Source organism: Dunckerocampus dactyliophorus, chromosome 12 (genome assembly GCF_027744805.1).
Source record: "Dunckerocampus dactyliophorus isolate RoL2022-P2 chromosome 12, RoL_Ddac_1.1, whole genome shotgun sequence".
NCBI lineage: Eukaryota > Metazoa > Chordata > Actinopteri > Syngnathiformes > Syngnathidae > Dunckerocampus > Dunckerocampus dactyliophorus.
The window spans coordinates 18,897,970-18,910,018 of NC_072830.1; the positions used below are offsets into that span (position 1 = coordinate 18,897,970).

The following is a 12,049-nucleotide window of genomic DNA, read 5'->3' on the forward strand; positions in this document are numbered from 1 at the left end:
ATGTTGGATCCACGCACATTTGCGATTCAGTTCTTTTTGTTTAATTTTTTTCCCTGAAAATAGGCTTTTTTCCCACAGAAAACATTCATTCACACTAAGTTGCTAATAATGTATAGATATGTTCGACCCCCACCGCCCAAGCCCTGTTGCTAGCTTTAACACTAACGTTGTCTTCTGATTTCAGATCAACATCTCTCTTCAATATGCCTCACATTGGAACACATTGAAAGTATAAAACATATACTGTAGGTCAGGGGTCAGCAACGTTTTTCCTTGTGAGAGCTACTGTACTTTTACAAAATGAAAATGGCCAAGAGCTACTCATTTTTGTAACATTTATTTTCAGAGCTTATTTTAAACCCAAACAAAGCGAATATGCTTGTTTTACCAGAACTCACATTTTGTATTTCAGAATGCATTTCTTTCTACTGTTCTTTCATTGTTCTCTCTGAAAACCTGAATGAAAAGCAGGCTTGCGGGCACCACGTTGGTGACCCCTGCTGTAGGTTCTCACTATTAATGAATGATAATGTAAGATGATCCATGAACAGATGAAATCAGAGTTCTTACATACTATAGTAGCTCTAATAGCTCAGTGCATTGTCAGTCTCATAACTTCTCATGGGGTCTTCAGTACACACACACACACTCACCCGCCATGATACACGCACACTCACATAGCACAATCAGAGTTGTGCAACATGTAGATATGACTTATGGAAAGACACTGGGAGACATGCAATAGATGCATTGTTCTCACTCACAGGAGCTTAACTCTCACTCTCACACAAACTGAACTTTCACTTTCCCGGCAGTTTCATTTTCTAGAGGGGTGCGGCACTGCTATATATAATGTGTACTGTCATTCGGGGCTCTTCTTCGAACTTCCTCATTGATAAGAGTCCAGCACTGTAACCAAATATATTGCTAGGTTCCAGAACCAGAACTGTGTGTGGCGGTGAGTCTGACTGTATCGGAATGTCTCAACCTCTCGCACAAGCGCAGGCTCCTTCCCCACCACGGAAGTGACATTCCATGTCCCAAAAAACAGATTTGGCAACCAGATTTAGCCGCCGAAGACCAGGTCGTCCATCCTCAACCCCCACCCAACACACAATGCACCAGACCCTTATGTTTGCTCCCGCAGTTGGTGGGTCTACGTGGAGGTTGCTCTCCTCTTTTTGAACACAGTTTGAAAACCTTTTAAATTTTGTGATCATTGATCATCATGTGATTGGTCCGATAGCAACGCGGTCCAAAGAATCAGGGAGAAAGGCTAAAGAGAAGTAATAGCCATCAGTCACCAGTCACAGTGTAGAACTTATATTTCAGTTTTACTTTTGCGTCTCACAGCTACTATGGTGTGTTCAAGGGCAGCTGAACAAAGTACAAAATCTCAACACTTGACGAAAAAATCTCCAGTAATATCTACAGTAGTTTCTAACTAAATAGGCTGCGTGTATTAATCGTGTAAAAGTCAAACATGGTCAGACTCAAGTGTTTATATTGTCTTTAAAAAGATTGTTTCCACCAAATTCATGCAATACAGTGGTACCTCAGTTAACGTCCGCCTCTGTTAGCATGTTTTTCGTTTAACATCCAAAATTTTTGCAAAAATGTTGCCTTGGTTTGCATGTGCCCGGTTTTTTAGTGCCCGGTTTGGTTACGCCGCCATCTTGGATCACACGGCCAAGACGAAATCTCATGATGCAGTGTTCTCTCATTTATTGCGGGGTATAGGTTCCCAAAATACCCTGCAATAAGTGAAATCCGCAAAGTAGCCAACTTGTTGTTTTTTTTACAATTGTTATATATGTTTTAAAGCTGTAAATCAGAACACACAAAACAATGGGCGGTGCAGACAGACGAGAGAGGGAAGAGATAGACACTCAACTTCCCACAATGCAATTCTTCTTAAAAGGCCAAGCTCGTTCTGTAACAGTGCACATACGCTGCGGAGGCAGAGAGAGATACATGACGTGACATGGACCGCACCGAGAAAAGGGTGAAAGACCTCCGAATTACGGCTTAAAGAGAAGACCGTCATCATTTCAGAGGTATGTAAATGTGATGGCTCCGTCATCGGCTGCGGTCTACTCCAGTTCTTGCTTAACAGTCTATCAATCCGGTGGCACAACGAGGGTGACACTCTTTTGCCTTTGTATCCGTAACAAACATTTCTGGTTCCAACAACAAAACAGAAGCATTCAAACTTACCGTCGCATGTTCGCGGCAGCCGGAGTCAAACATAGCAGACGTCACCAGACACCTTTTAAGGCATCCTCTTCTACAACCTCACTGCCGTCAGTGGTTGTTTTTTTCCCATTTTTTATATTAAACGGCAAGGTACATGTTGATTGGTTCTAAAACGTTGCTATTTAGTTTGATATATTTTTTGCATTTTTGCTTATTGTGGTTGCAACAGAATAATGTGTTCATTTTTTGTTATTTTGTTAAATGATTCTTTTGGGGGAGGGGGTTTCATTCTCGGTTATTTGTCTATGAAGTGTGGCAATTTAACAATCATATGTCATGTTTGCGGCACTGTTATTTTAATGTAAAACTGCGCATGTTAAAAAGCCTCTATCAGACCTCTCTGCATAGATTTTTTGTGGTATGAGTGCAGACAGTTAAAAAAAAAAAGGGATCGCTCTCCAAGCATAATCACGTCTCCTCCTTCTCCCTCTTTGCAAAACTAGGTAAAAGTGTTGTTTAATATTCAGTTGTCCATTCAGTTGTCATTTGTAATTATTTTCGCATCATTCTGTGCATATAAAACTATAATTACAGTCTGTAAGATGTGTTTTGTGTTAACATTTTTGAGTGTCTGCAATGGATTAATTGGATTTAAATGATTTTCTATGGGAAAATGTGTTCTGCGATTGGCTGGCGACCAGTCCAGGGTGTACCCCGCGGCCAGCCTCTCGCCCAAAAGTCAGCCGGGATAGGCTCCAGCATACTCGTAACCCTAATGAGGACAAGCGGCATTGAAAATGGATGGATGGGAAAATGTGCTTTGGTTAGAGTCTGTTTTGGTTTGAGTCGGACCTTCTAGAACAGATTAATGACATTAACCAAGGCACCACAGTAACTAATTATTAATACTGTAAGTATAGTATAGTACTGAGTGAAGTACAAGAGCTCACTGAGCAAACTACTCTCCATCATGCACGATCCTTTACATCCAAAAGACTCATTCAGCTTTGCTAACATAAACAACAGTTTAGGTCACTCCTTCATTCACATTCATTTCTATAACCACTATCCACCGTGTGCCAAGTGAAACGCTTCTATAATATGCAATAAATATACAGTACATTTTAAGTACTGTCCCGTTGGAACACCTAACTCTGTCCAAGTTTTAACCATCTAGCTTCTCATTTGAGGTGAACTTGACAAATGCGGTGGTAGGCCTTCTTCATACGCATTGTGCAGTGTACCAGTACCACTGGCAGCAAACCCCACCCCCCAATGCTTGGGGGTTGTTGGTTCAGTTATCTTAGGTTTGAAAGTCTCGCCTTTTCTCCTCTAGGGATGCATGCCAAAACTCTTTATGTTATGGCACATGTGCGGGCTGAAAATGAAAGTGGATAAAGGTATCTCATTCTTGGTTGTTAAATGAATGCAGACTCAAATAAAAAATTTAAAATAGAAAATTTGATCCATGTCATTAAGAGACAATGAAGACCATGATGAGTGCCTGTAATCTAACTACAACTGTATGTATTGTACTGTATCTTACACTACAGTCCTTGATGGTACATTGTCTTTAAGTGCAATATTATGTGCCTTGCCCTTGTTCTTACCTTCACTTCAGCGCGCAAACAAGCCACCTATTAGTTATTTCAATGAGTTTAAACTAATGAATTCCACTCTGCTCTCGGAGTTTGTTGGCACTGCCTGCACAATGTGCTTAAATAGACAGCAATAGTATGGAATGACAGGAGGACATTGTCTTCAAGTGCAATAGTATGTGTGTGTGGCCTTTGTTTTTACCTTCACTTCTGCGCGCCAACAAGACACCCATTAGTTATTTCAATGAGTTTGAACTTCTGAGTCTACCAGCACTGCCTGCGCGATGCGCTTAAATAGACAGCAATAGTTTTCAATCGTACATTTCAGAGGTGTGGACTCGAGTCACAGTTTTGACTTTGGACGTGACAATATCATCAAAGACTTGCAACTTGACTTGGACTTTGACATCATTGACTCAGGACTTGACTCGGCCTTTAACGTTCAAAATATAAAATATTCTCATGCATTTTAATCCTTCCATCCATTTTCTACGTGTGGTCAAAGCCAATGCTAACTGTCCTACGATATTTTCCGGGTTAGACGCCACATCTCAATTATTAATGGCTAATGAGGTAGCCTATACTCGGGTCGTTGAGAGGTCAAGAAGTAAACTTCCCTTCTTTAATCCAATAGTCAGCTAGCTAATTCTGCAGAGCAAACCCTTTTGACAAAGAAGATGGCGAAAAGAAAGAAAGATGGGGAGTACTGTGCAAAACCATGTAGCACCAGAAGTCACATTAATGGTAAGAACTATTCTATTGTTATTTTATTAGTATTATAGTATTATTATTATTGGTTAGCTTCAGTATGACATTATTAAAAAGAATACATTCAGAGACTTATTATATTCTAAAATTGTTGGTCGTGGTTAAAAATGCACAGTTGTGTTGGTTGTGTTCAGTGTTAAAAATATTATACGGCTCACACGGAAATACATTTTTAAATATGTGGCTTTCATGGCTCTCTTAGCCAAAAAGGTTCCCGACCCCTGCATGAAACAGTGCTTATGACTTGTAAGGACTCAAAAATTTCAAGCCTATGACTTCAGACTTGACTCGACTGAGACTTTACTTGGACTTGCACGTCTTTACTTGAGACTTGACTCAAGACTTGGGACTTACGAAACACTTACTTGCTCCCACCTCTGGTACACTTCAATTTCTTATCATATCACAGTTACTGCTGCCAATACACAAACAGTCATGTGGAATGAGATCGGGAGATGGGTGAATTAAGCGGTAACTTGCATGTTGGACTTGCAGGCTTGTTATGTTATTTTAGCCTATTCATAGCCTCCCAGCCATGTTCTTTCTGCGAATGTGTAACTGAATAAGTGTTCATGTTTTACGTTAACATACCGGACGCCTATTCAGCCTGTTGTTCTGTGTGCTATTGTGTAGTAGTTGAATAACTGTCACGGGTGGCGTGTAGCCGATAATTAGGATCCGAAGATGCAGAGAGAGTGTCTGTGCAACAAAAATATACTAACAAGTCCACAAAAAATATAACAAAAACAAAAATGCCAACAGGTAAAAAGTACAACGTAAACTCCGGGCCTAGCCGTGGGAAAAATATACAACAAAAGACTAACTAAGAACGCTGCGTACACGGAAATAGCAGGAGCAAAAAAACACAAGACTAACAAAAGACACTGCTGGCAAAACAAGCAGGACAAAAATGACAAGAACAGAAATATCTGCTGAAAACCAAGCAGAATCCAAAAATGCAAAGTGCCACAAAAAGCCACTGCTCCAATCCAGCAAGCAGGGAATACAGGTACTTACTAAGGCAAGGAGGGGTAGACCAGAAAACAAGGGTACAAGGAATTAAGGAGACAATGAGAGCAGTAATCAGGCGTGCATGGGAAGACAATCTGGCAACAGGTTGCTGACAAAGCAGGGTCTAAGTAGGCCGGGAGATAATTGATTGCAGGTGTGCATGAGCTCCTCCCACATGTGACGGCAGGTGTACTGCAACAAATAACATACAGAGGGCAGCAGAGCAGCACCACAGCTCATGACAATAACTGCCTTTCCAGATTAAATGTCCGTTGTTGGTCTTGAATAAATGCGACTTATAGTCTTGTGCGACTTATGTTTTTTTTCCTCTTCATGATTTGACTCATGAAACTTATTGTCTGAAAAATATGGTACAATTTCTACAGTCCGAGTTGCAGTAATACTATTAATAGTAATACTAAAAACTAGGGATTCCGATATTGACTTTTTTGTCGATATCCGATATGCTGATATTGTCCAACTCTCAATTACCAGTTTCCGATACCGAAATGTGGAAGATCACATATTATTAACATAGAATTAACACATATCTGTTGTGAAGCTAATCGATACGGCATCAGCAATTAGCTCCTCGACGTGGCTGCAAACAACACTGTACAACTGTAAGCAACTATCTGAGAAATACTGGCTCAAGGAACTCCACAAGTCTGGTGAATCCGGCGCCTTGCAAGATAGAAAAGGGCTGGTTATCCAGTGCGATACAGTCTATGATTTTCCGATTGATGGCTTTCGCCCTGGGAATTGTAAGTATCGAAGGAAGGAGTCTTGATTCCACCTTGCATAACCAACGCTTTTCAGTTATTGCAAATCCCAAGTTTAATATCCGAAGGAGACATCATAAAAATAGTTAGACAGGAGTGAGCTAGCTTGTTACGAGCCACCCACGGTTGTTTACACGCTTCAGACATGATTTGATGAGGTCATCATTTGCGCGCTGGAAAATACGTACAGCATTTTTTTAAATCAGTTTTCGTTTTAGGGAAAATACCAGATACCCAGTGTTGCCAGTGTTACATTTTTATGCCAATATCGGACCGATAATATCGGACATCACTACTAAAAACAGATCATCATTATTGCTGTCATCATAGCACTACTACAGTACTGTTATTGATACAGCTATTGTTACACATTTATACACAATATTTTTTCATGACTTCCACAACCTCGCTATCCTGTTCTCTCAATCTACTCTTGTGTCTCAATCCCAGCCCAACAGGTCGAGACAGAGGGCTGGCCCACATTGAATCCTGGTTTGTTAGGGTTTCTTCCTTAGAGGGACTTTTTCCTCTTTTCTGTAGCCAAAGTTGCCTTTGTTATGTATGAGGAGCGTGGTTCGACGCCTGCCCAATGTGAAACAGACCTTGAGATACTGTAGCTTTTTTTTTTACAGATTTGAGAACGGATTTGACCACAGATTTTGACCACAGTTTCAAATTTCTACAATGTTATTCTTATTTTATTATTACTTATTAGTGCTGCAGAACTTGTACAAATAGTTCAGCCTACTTTTGCGCCTCTTTTCCTGCTGTTTCTCTTCAGTAAAATGGTAATATTGCTTGGCTTTGGCAGAGGTCTGACAACATTGGAACCCGTTTAAGTCGATGCCCTTCGAACTGGCTGGCATAACTGAAAATAGCCTTTGTTTGTACATTTACTTGTGACTTTCGCCAGAGACATACGAAGAATGGTTCAAGGATTTTTTAAACCTATGTATGAAAGAACGACTGAGAAGTCTACCATGAAAGAAGAAAGAATCTTTGGTCTTATGCCAAAACAGTTACATTTTGACATAACCACAAATCTGCTTTTGCAAACACATGCAAACGATGATGATGAAGTTAACAATAGGCTTCTCCCAATACAACTTTTTCACTTCTGATGCGACACCGACATTGCAGCCTTTAGTATCGCCGATATGAGCAGGAATGACTTTTATGACTCATTTTGTAGTGTGATATTAATCAAACAGAGAACAATCAGCAACAGCAGGAGAAAAACTAACAGTGTTGGACAGGGTTGGATGTTTGAGGGAGTAGTGGTCTTGCGAAAAATCCTCATGTCGTTTTTTGTGATGCTGCGCGTTGAGGTTGGTCGTATCAAACTTCCCTGGTTCTGTGCAACCACGGGGAACTTGTGCGTGGCAAGTTTTGTACTCGGCTGCAACATCTTTTTTGGACTTTAATGAAAAACACTCAATCCTATATTGACGGTATACAGTCATGGCCAAAAACATTGGCGTCCTTGCTACTTTGTTAGCATGTTAGCACACGCTGTTGTTGTGATCATGTGGGCTCTGCATTGACTGCTTTTATCGGAGTGTGTGACAAAATACAAAGCCATGATAATCTGATACTCATTTTTTTGCTGCTATTGGTTCGATATCTCATGTCAATATCAGATCGGGACACCCCTAGTGTCAACATAACATAACATGTCAACATAAAATGACCCCTCAGGGTCTCAAATTTGTTGACAAAAGTGGTCAACCATGTGTGTCCATGCCTACTAAGACACCCACTTTTTTACTAATAAGAACACCCTAGCTTTGTGTGAACAATGTAGAATGAACACAGGAAGTTAGGAAACACCTGCTTGACCAGGACATGATGAGTTGGTGACTTAACAGGGTCCACTGTACAACAAAGGGCACTTGTTACCAAAGATATAATAATAAATAAATACAATAAATCCTGCTATTTCTGCTATTCAATAGTGAGAAAAAGCAAGTAATTGAGACGGCCATATTAGATTAGTTTCAGCTCCAGAGCCCTCCCCTTCTCGCTTCAATTGCCATTGTTCTCTCACAATGAAGGGAGCTAACACAAGCACAATCCGGTCTCCAGTGTCACACAATTAAAAACAATTTAAAGTATAGAATGTATACTTATCGCTTAAATGACAATCAAAGTTGGTCAATAGAACAAATGGACTCAGATCCACGGTCTAGCCTTTAGCCTGGTCGTCAGGCTCAATTTGAGGAACGATTATAAGAAAGTTGACTGTAGAAGCTAGAGTGCTTCCGTAGCCACACAGGGCACCACCATCTTACATTGATGTCGTTGTAGGCTATATTTATTATGCTTTATTATCACATATTTATAAATTATCACCAACATAGGATGATTGAGACGAGAACAAAGGTAGTATTTTCGGTGAAAAAAGCCTAAACGGGTGGGTTTTCAAACAAATAAAAACAAAACAAAACAAAAAATTGACCAAAAATCCACAAATTTGCGGGGACGTCAATGCTGAATCACAAATATGTGTTTCATTTTAGTCCATGATATATCTGGTGTGTCCCACATATAAATTCCAGAAATAATAAACCTGTCAACAATGAGTCCCTTAGGGGACCAATGCTGTCATCTAGTTGTCAGTGGCAAGGAATACTGGGACAGCTAATGAGACAAATTGTTCAGTGTGTCTCGGGCAGAGGATATCCAGATGTCTGGCGAACGGTCTGACCGGTCAATATAGAATCGTCAATATTAAAAATACACCACTGAACTCATGAAATCCCTCACTGACCTACAGTAATGTCACACAAACATTAATATCATCAGTGGATAACTGTAAATCCGTGATGACTAAATCAAATAATGTTAATGCGTTGAGGAGATGTAGGATTAAGACTGAGGTGCTATAAAATGGAACTGCATTATAAAAATGAATACACAATTAACACAGGAGATAATACTATGAAGAGATGCGAAGGAGAACATTGCTGAAGAAGACAAAATAAATAGCGACAAGTAAAAACGATACTACTGGGACAACCAAAACAACAGTCCAACCAAACGTGTTTGACACTGCGTTGAAATCGCACAAGCGATCGCCCTCATCTTTCCCTCATCACATCGATGTGGTTTAAAATCAGGTGTCTTTTCTAAGACTACGTTCACACTGCAGGTCAATTCCAAGTTTTTTGCTCACACGTGATCAGTGTCTGATTTGTTCATGTCAGTGTGAACAGTACAATTCAAATTGTTTCCAATGCGACTCAGGCCTCTTTGATCCTGTATGTAGGTGTAAATCTGATGCTACTGCAGTTTGAACTTTCGGGTCTTGTATATCCGACCTGTACTGCATCAAAAGGCGACGAACGTCACAAATTGTTGACAAAATAGACAGGCCCGAAGTGAAATTGCGGACGAAGAAGCAAAAAACAGTCAGTGGCGAAAACAAGTTGTTTTGGAACTGTTTACCCATGTCAGTGTCCCACCACTCCTGGCTCCGACATCCACCCACATGCACGTCACACGACGAACTACCATAGCCATAATTTTTCCCTCTTCCTTCTTACTCTCCTACGCAAAATCATTTGGTTAGGAAGATGTGGGCTCGATGTGCAAAAAATCTTTGAAATCGCCACAGCTTTGCCCAGTCATGTTTACTTTCATAAACACACAGAACGGTGCGTGACGTCGTGTTTTCTGAGCATGCTCGTCACTTCCCGAACACAATTCGTTCACATTACACACAAATACAAGTCGCATTTTTGGGGGTAACGTGAACGACTGCATAAAAAGATCGGATTTAACAAAAAAAATCCAAATTGGTCATCTTAACCTGTAGTGTGAATGTAGCCTAAGACAAGGTGTGCAAATCTGATGGATGCCGATTGAGAATAGGCATGATCATTCATTCGAAAATGATTCACCACCTCAGGAGAAAATGTCATTTACAACGCAACTCAACCCTGCACCTTGCAGCGAAGACCCAGAGCTGTCAACTTGTTGTCAAGCACAGCTCATAAAGCATCGGGGAATGAGGTTTTCCAGTGTACTTTCACACAGCCACACCATGCATCCGTTACAAAGGCAAAATACAAAATGTGCATCTTAATGTTAAAATTAGTGGTTGTTTTTTTTTTCCCGGAGCACTGACCTGTACAGCAGAGCAAAGACGGCACCTTCATCAGTCTTTCTCGTGGTTTTGATTAGTCCTGATCCTTATCATGATGCTGTCTTTACTTTCGTCTTTCCATTTTTTACAGGAGGTAACTGCACCTCATTTTGCTCTGTCATAGCACACAACTCTTCACACAGTGCTGGAAGAAATGAAAATAACAGAGCGGGAGGGAGCGGGAGGGACAGAGCGAGATAGAGAGAGAGTGAGGGGCAACAAAGTCAACGCCTTCAAATTGTGGTTGCAAGGCAAACTCTACTGGGCATGTCCACACGGTAATTAACACTCCCTTTCTTGTTCTTGTCTTCCTCCCTCCCTCATGGCGGCATCCCTGACTACACTTCCTCGTCCTTTCCTCCCAGCACACAGGAGTCAGGAACGCTCAGATCAAAGTACACTCTCACCATGACAAAGCAAAATACCTACAAACTAAGGGTGGCTAGATCGAGCCAAATATTCAATACCAAGGGTGGTATCAGTATCCGATCGATACGAGCATGATGAGATTAGAGTCTATATTATATCTTATTTACAGTCATGGAAAAAATGATGAAGTTTATTGATCCATTTTAATGCTTGCTACAACTAAAGGTACATTTGTTTGGACAAATATAATGATGATAACAAATATAGCTCATAAGAGTTTCATTTAAGAGATGATATCTAGCAACTTCCATGGTTTTCTTCATGATAGCCAAAATCCCTTATGTTCTTACACGAATAGCTTTAGCATGGTACTGACAAAATATTTAACTCTTATGAGCTTTTTTTTTTATTGTTATATTTGTCTAAATAAAGGTACCTTTAAGGCATTAAAATGAACAAGAAACTGAAGAAACAAGGGTGGTCCAATCATTTTCTCAATGACTGTATGTCTTATATGTCTTATTTTCTCTTATTATGTCTGCTATATTTGGTAATACGAATGCAAAAGTGACTTTAAGGGTGTTAGTTCATGTTTAGAGTGCTCTAATAATGTTAAAAACTGTATTTAGAAGTTTGTAAACAGGTTTTCTCTGCTCGAAATGAAAAAATATTAGATTCATAAATAAGGAATCCTACTTTGCAGAAATTCACTTATCACGGTCGGGTCTGGAACCAACTAACTGTGGGGATTACTGAGATTACTGTATATAGTACATATAACATCTGCATTATAAAAAATGAGAACATGAGGGAAACTAAACAAAATTCAGCTCTTCCACAAAAATTTCCACTAGCAACCCACACATCCGTGTGTACTCTGGAGAGATTTTTTTTTATTATTACGCAAAACTACAAGGTACCTTTAAAACAGAAGAGCAAAATAACGTCGTTTCCTGGTGAAAACTGGGTTGAAAGGTGTGATACAGTAGAGCAGGGGTGTCAAACTCCTGATTCCTGAAAGTTTCATCCTAATCAATTCAGAACTTTTCAAGTTATTTTGAACACAAACAAACAAACAGATAAACGCCGGCAAAAACATAACCTCAAAAACATCACAATCCGTAAGATGTGTAACCTGGAAAATGCATTGTTGTGGTTAAAATGATCATTTTTGACTG

General features: G+C 40.0%; 1 long non-coding RNA gene across 4 annotated transcripts in view; it reads right to left on the bottom strand.

Annotated features, from left to right (window-relative positions):
• LOC129190996 (uncharacterized) overlaps nt 1–10,754 on the bottom strand; it is a 107,602-nt gene extending 96,848 nt beyond the window's left edge. For all 4 annotated transcript variants that reach the window (XR_008573125.1, XR_008573124.1, XR_008573126.1 and 1 more), the window contains exon 1: nt 10,485–10,754. This is a non-coding gene — a long non-coding RNA (uncharacterized LOC129190996). The remainder of the gene's footprint in view (nt 1–10,484) is intronic.
• Nucleotides 10,755–12,049: the final 1,295 nt, after the last annotated feature.